The sequence below is a fragment of the Schistocerca piceifrons genome, chromosome 1 (assembly GCF_021461385.2).
Source record: "Schistocerca piceifrons isolate TAMUIC-IGC-003096 chromosome 1, iqSchPice1.1, whole genome shotgun sequence".
NCBI classification, from domain to species: domain Eukaryota; kingdom Metazoa; phylum Arthropoda; class Insecta; order Orthoptera; family Acrididae; genus Schistocerca; species Schistocerca piceifrons.
Window position 1 is genome coordinate 1,032,437,370 of NC_060138.1, and position 6,287 is coordinate 1,032,443,656.

Sequence of the window (6,287 nt, forward strand, 5' to 3'; positions counted from 1 at the left end):
AATTCCTACACCACGAAGACGACATGCTACAGACGCGAAATTTAACCGACAGGAAGAAGAGGCTGTGATATGCAAACGATTAACTTTTCAGAGCATTCTCACAAGGTTGCCGCCGGTGGCGACACCTACAACGTGCTGACAAGAGGAAGGTTTCCAACCGATTTCTCATATACAAACAGCAGCTGGCCGACGTTGAGTGGTGAAACGTTGTTGTGATGCCTCGTGTAAAGAGGAGAAATGCGTACCATCACGTTTCCGACTTTTATAAAGGTCGGATTGTACCCCATTATAATTGCGGTTTATCGTATCGCGACATTGCTGCTCGCGTTGGTCGAGATCCGATGACTGTCAGCAGAATATGGAATCAGTGGGTTTAGGAGGGTAACACGGAACGCCGTGCTGGAACCCAACGGCATCGTATCACTAGCAGTCGAGATGACAGGCATCTTATCCGCATCGTGCAGCCACGTCTCGATCCCTGAGTCAGCACATGGGGACGGTTGCAAGACAACAACCATCTGCACGAACAGTTCGACGACGTTTGCAGCAGCATGGACTATCAGCTCGAAGACCGTGGCTGCGGTTACCCTTGAAGCTGCATCACAGACAGGAGCGCCTGCGATGGTGTACTCAACAACGAACCTGGGCGCACGAATGGCAAAACGTCATATTTTCGGATGAATCCAGGTTCTGTTTACAGCATCATGATGATCGCATCCGTGTTTGGTGACATCGCGGTGAACGCACATTGGAAGCGTGTATTCGCCATCGTCATACTGGCGTATCACCCAGCGTGATGGTATGGGATGCCATTGGTTACACGTCTCGATCATCTCTTGTTCGCATTGACGGCACTTTGAACGGTGGACGTTACATTTCAGATGTGTTACGACCCGTAGCTCTACCCTTCATTCGATCCCTGCGAAAGCCTACATTTCAGCAGGATAATGCACGACCGCATGTTGCAGGTCCTGTACAGGCCTTTCTGGATACAGAAAATGTTCGACTGCTGCCCTGGCCAGCACATTCTCCAGATATCTCACCAATTGAAAACTTCTGGTCAATGGTGGCCGAGCAACTGGCTCGTCACAATACACCAGTCACTACTCTTGATGAATTGTGGTATCGTGTAGAACCTGCATGGGCCGCTGTACCTGTACACGCCATCCAAGCTCTGTTTGACTCAATGCTCAGGCGTATCAAGGCCGTTATTATGGCCATAGGTGGTTGTTCTGGGTACTGATTTCTCAGGATCTATACATCCAAATTGCATGTAAATGTAATCACATGTCAGTTATAGTATAATATATTTGTCCAATGAATACCCGTTTATCACCTGCATTTCTACTTGGTGTAGCAATTTTAATGGCCAGTAGTGTAATTCATAATGTTCGGACACAATATATGTTCCAAAATCCGGATGCATATCGACGTTAATGATATGGGCCTACAATTAAGTGGATTACTCCTACTACCTTTCTTGAATATTAGTGTGACCTGTGCGAATTTCCAGTCTTTGGGTACGGATCTTTCGTCGAATGAACGGTTGTATATGATTGTAAAGTCTAGAGCTAATACATCAGCATGCTCTGAAAGGAACCTAATTGGTATACAGTCTGGACGAGAAGACTTGCTTTTATTAAGTGATTTAAGTTGCTTCACTACACCGAATATATTTTCTTCTACGTTGCTCATGTTGGCAGCTGTTCTCGATTCTAATTCTGGAATATTTACTTCGTCTTCTTTTTTGAGGGCATTTCGGAAGGCTGTTTTTTTTTAGTATCTCTACTTTGGCAGCACTGTCTTCGATAGTATCTCCATTGCTATCGCGCATAGAAGGCACTGATTGTTTCTTGCAGCTAACATACTTCACATACGAAGAGAATCTCTTTGGATTTTCTGCGAGGTTTCGAGACAAAGTTTCGTTGTGGAAACTGTTATAAGCATCTCGCATTGAAGTCCGTGCTAAATTTCGAGCTTCTGTAAAAGATCGCCAATCTTGTGGATTTTGCGTCTGTTTAAATTTGGCATGTCTGTCTCGTTGTTTCTGCAACAGTGCTCCGATGCGTTTTGTGTACCATGGAGGATCAGCTCCGTCGTTTGTTAATTTATTTGGTGTAAATCACTCAGTTGCTGTCGATACTGTTTCTTTGAATTCAAGTTACATCAGGTCTACACTTATATTGTTAATTTGGAAGGAGGGAAGATTGTGTCTCAGGAAGGTGTCTAGTGAATTTTTATCTGCTGTTTTATGTTTGGAGGATTTGGGGGTTACAATATTCAGTGTCGCTACGACACCCCTGTGATCACTAATCCCGTTATTAACTCAGGATTATTTGCTGCTAAGAGGTCAAGTGTGTTTTCACAACCGTTTACTATTCGAGTGGGCTCATGAACAAACTGCTCGAAATAAGTTTCAGAGAATGCGTTTAGCACAATTACGGATAATGTTTTATGCGTACCTCCGGAACTAAACATGTAATTTCGTCAACATATCGAGGATAAATTAAAGTCTTCGCCAAATATAATCGTATGAGTCGGTACATGTTTGAAATCAAACTCAAGTTTTCTTTGAACATTCCAGCAACTGTATCATCTGAATTATTACTCTATATTCTTACTGAAGTATGGAAGAATTTTGCGTCACACATCTGGCACGCAGGTGGAAGAGTTTTATCATGGCTAGCTCTCCCAAGACTATCAGTAGTTCTATGAAAATGTCATCTATTCTCAGGGCCTTGTTTCGATTTAGGTCTTTCGCTGCTCTGTCAAATTCTTCTCGCAATATCATGTCTCCCATCTCATCTTCAATTACGTCCTCTTCCAGTTCTATTATATTGCCTTCAAGTTCGTCTCCCTCTACATACTCCTTCCATATTTCAGCTTTCCCTTCTTTGTTTATGACTGATTTTCTGTATGACTAACAAGAGCAAGAGCTCCTCCTCTAATACTGTTTAGTTATGACCCATGTACCACTGAATGGATAAATCTTTAATTAGCAAGAAGGTCTAATAAAAATAATTTGACGCCGATAGGGCTCTGGATATGAGAACACAATTACATCATTATGGCAGTAGTATCTGATAAGAAATAATAATAAACGGGTAAATACACCTTCATTTATTCTTCTCATTTTTTGGTCTTGCACAGTATGTAAGAGGCAGTCAAACGAAAACGACACAAGTGGAAAAAAGTAAGTAAACTGTTCATTCAAAATCAATCACCACAACTCTTAACGCATTTATCTCACTCTGAGACAGGACGATCAATGCCTTCACAGCAAAATGTTTGCGTTTGCCTATGGAAATATGATTGTACTTAGGTGTGCACCTTTCCCATCCGAAGGAAAACGACTGCCAGGAATTTCTTTCTTTCGTGTCTGCCCACATGTGGCCAAGGCTATTATGAGTACGCTACAGAGGTTTCTCTGGGAACCACTTACATATCCTCCACTGGAGCCCTGAAACAAGACATTCGTGGTCGTCAACACCTTCAGAGAAAGAGATGTATGCCTGGGTACAATCGTGGTTAACTAGGCAACTGCAAACATTTTCTCATGAAGGCATTGACTGTCTTGTCTCACATTGGGATAAATGTACTAAGATTTATGGCCATTAGTTTTGAAGCAATAAACAATTTACTTACTTCTTTTCTGTGTGTCTCATTTTCATTTGACTGCCCCATATATATTTATAGGGTGTCCTGAGTATAGTTGTAGATATTTCTATTGCTGACTGAGGAAGGGGTACTGAACAACATCACATCAGTATTAACATCATCTGCAGACTAATAATCAAAGCTACTGCAAGCCAAAATTTGTTAATATCGAATGTAGACTGAAGTGTTTGGAAGTCTTTTCTGAAAAGTATTTGCATGGAGTGTAGCCTAACAGTTTAGAGAGGAAAAGAATAATAGCTTTTGAAATGTGGTCCTACAGAAGAATGCTGAAGATTAGACAGAAGCAAGACATCACGCATTCATATAATTGATTCGCCTATATTTGCAATGCCTCCACTTTTTGCAGTGAGGATGCACAGGTACGTACGACCTCCTGCGCGAATATCAGAGAAGCGAGATTGGAGGAAACGGACAGGGACGGCGGGTAGGTGGCGCTCGGTGGGAATGTAGGTCGGCTGTAGGGCGTGGCCAGGTAGTCCGCGCATTCGCGATATGCTGTGTCCTGGATGGTGCAGTGGTTAACGCATGTGCCTAGTCAGCAAGAGACCTGGGTTCGAATCGCGATCCGGCACAAATTTTCACTCTTCGCCGCTGATTCCGCGTGACATCAGTAATCCCTTCCCTTTCCCTACCTTTCTTCGCCCTCCACCTTCAATTTACACGTAATGTGTCAACAGCTGCGGATTCCTTATAATGTCTGTTCTTTAGAACAAGTCCGAAAGAACAGACACCACGCATTCATATAAACATTCTGAGACGTCAAGGGGTCTCCAATTTAGTATTGGAGGGAAGTGTGGAAGGCGAGGGGGGGGGGGGGGGTAAAAACCGTAGCGGGAGAGAAAGAAATAAATATACACTACTGGCCATTAAAATTGCTACACTAAGAAGAAATGCAGATGATTAACGGGTATTCATTGGACAAATATATTATACTACAACTGACATGTGATTACATTTTCATGCAGTTTGGGTGCATAGATCCTGAGAAATCAGCACCCAGAACAACCACCTCTGGCCGTAATAACGGCCTTGATACGCCTGGGCATTGAGTCAAACAGAGCTTGGATGTAGTGTACAGGTACAGCTTCAACACGATACCACAGTTCACCAAGAGTAGTGACTGGCGTATTGTGACGAGCCAGTTGCTTGGCCACCATTGACCAGACGTTCTCAATTGGTGAGAGATCTGGAGAACGTGCTGGCCAGGGCAGCAGTCAAACGTTTTCCTGTATCCAGAAAGGCTTGCAAAGGACCTCCAACATCCGGTCGTGCATTATCCTGCTGAAATCGTCATCGCCATTATGCGTTCACCGCGATGTCACCAAGCACGGATGCGACCATCATGATGCTGTAAACAGAACCTGGATTCATCCGAAAAAATGACGTTTTGCCATTCGCGTACCCAGGTGCGTCGTTGAGTGCACCATCGCAGGCGCTCCTGTGTGTGATGCAGCGTCAAGGGTAACCGCAGGCGTGGTCTTCGAGCTGATAGTCCATGCTGCTGCAAACGTCGTCGAACTGTTCGTGCAGATGGTTGTTGTCTCGCAAACGTCCCCATCTGTCGACACAAGGATCGAGACGTGGGTGCACGATCCGTTACAGCCATGCGGATAAGATGCCTGTCATCTCGACTGCTAGTGATACGAGGCCTTTGGGATCCAGCACGGCGTTCAGTATTACCCTCCTGAACCCACCGATTCCATATTCTGCTAACAGTCGTTGGATCTCGACCAACGCGAGCAGCAATGTCGCGATACGATAAACCGCAATACCGATAGGGCACAATCCGACCTTCATCAAAGTCGGAAACGTGATGGTACGCATTTTTCATCCTTACACGAGGCATCACAACAACGTTTCACCAGGCAACGCCTTCAACTGCTGTTTGTGTATGAGAAATCGGTTGGAAACTTTCCTCATGTCAGCACGTTGTAGGTGTCGCCACCGGCACCAACCTTGTGTGAATGCTCTGAAAAGCTAATCATTTGCATATCGCAGCATCTTTTCCCTGTAGGTTAAATTTCGCGTCTGTAGCACGTCATCTTCGTGATGTAGCAATTTTAATGGCAAGTAGTGTAATAAGCGTATTCAGAGATGTAGATTGAGCTGACAAAAGTCATGCTATACCTCCTAATACCGTGTCAGCAGTAACTCGATGTGGCATGGACTTAAGTCATTGTTAAGTCCCCTGCTGAAATATGAGCCAAGTTGCCTCTATAGCCGTCTATAAATTGCGGAAGTGTTACCGGTGCAGGATTTCGTGAACGACCTGACCTTTCGATTATGTCCCATACAAATTCGATGGAATTTATTTGGAGCGATCTGGGTGGCAACAGCATTCTCTCGAATTGTCCAGAGTATCCTTCAATCCAATCGCAAACAATTGTGGCCGGCGAACATGGCGCATTGTCATCCACAAAAATACCATCGTTCTTCGGGAACATGGAGTCTATGAATAGCTGCAAAAGGTCTCCAAGTAGCCGAACATAATCATTTTCAGTCGCTGCTCGCTCCAGTTGGACCAGATGGCGCCGTCCCGTCCATTTCCATGCATTCCATGTAAACACAGCCCACATCATTATGGAGCCATCACCAGCTTGCACAGTGCC